General features: G+C 41.5%; 1 protein-coding gene across 1 annotated transcript in view; it reads left to right on the top strand.

Moving 5' to 3' along the window:
* sik3 (SIK family kinase 3) overlaps nt 1-702 on the top strand; it is a 115416-nt gene that overhangs the window by 75245 nt on the left and 39469 nt on the right. The gene's annotated exons all lie outside the window — the stretch shown is intronic.

Here is a 702-nt window from a genome sequence, read left to right as displayed (position 1 = left end):
CAAAACACTCATAAGTTTTAAACAAAAGCAAAGTTGCTGGAAAAGCTGAGCAGGTCTGGCAGCATCTGTGAAGGAGAAAACAGAGTTAACGTTTCTCCTTCACAGATGCTGCCAGACCTGCTGAGCTTTTCGAGCAACTTTGTTTTTGTTCCTGATTTACAGCATCCGCAGTTCTTTTGGTTTTTAACTAAGTTATCGTTGTGTTCCTGCTGTTGATGTCTCTGAGCAAATCAGTACTTCAACATTGCCTCTAGCAGGAACTCGGAAGTAATGCAGGTATTTTCAGTGTGTCCAAATAAAAATGTAAAATGTATTGGGAATACCTCTAGCAGGAACTCGGAAGTAATGCAGGTATTTTCAGTGTGTCCAAATAAAAATGTAAAATGTATTGGGAATATTTCCACTTTTTAAATCAATTAAAAGATTAAGGTGGTTGCATGACCGGATTTTTTTATTTGTTCATGCAATGTGTTGGCCAGGTCAGCATTTTGTGCCCAACCTTAGTTGCCCAGAGCATTGCTGGGAATCACATGTAGGCCAGGCCAGGGAAGGATGACAGGGCATTAATGAACCAAGTGGGTTTTTACAACAACAACAAAAACAAAGTTGCTGGAAAAGCTCAGCAGGTCTGGCAGCATCTGTGGAGGAGAAAAGAGTTAACGTTTCGGGTCCGGTGACCCTTCCTCAGAACTGAGTTCTGAG

This window comes from Rhincodon typus, chromosome 32, assembly GCF_021869965.1.
Source record: "Rhincodon typus isolate 14 chromosome 32, sRhiTyp1.1, whole genome shotgun sequence".
Taxonomy (NCBI): domain Eukaryota; kingdom Metazoa; phylum Chordata; class Chondrichthyes; order Orectolobiformes; family Rhincodontidae; genus Rhincodon; species Rhincodon typus.
This window is presented reverse-complemented; position numbering and strand designations above follow the sequence as displayed.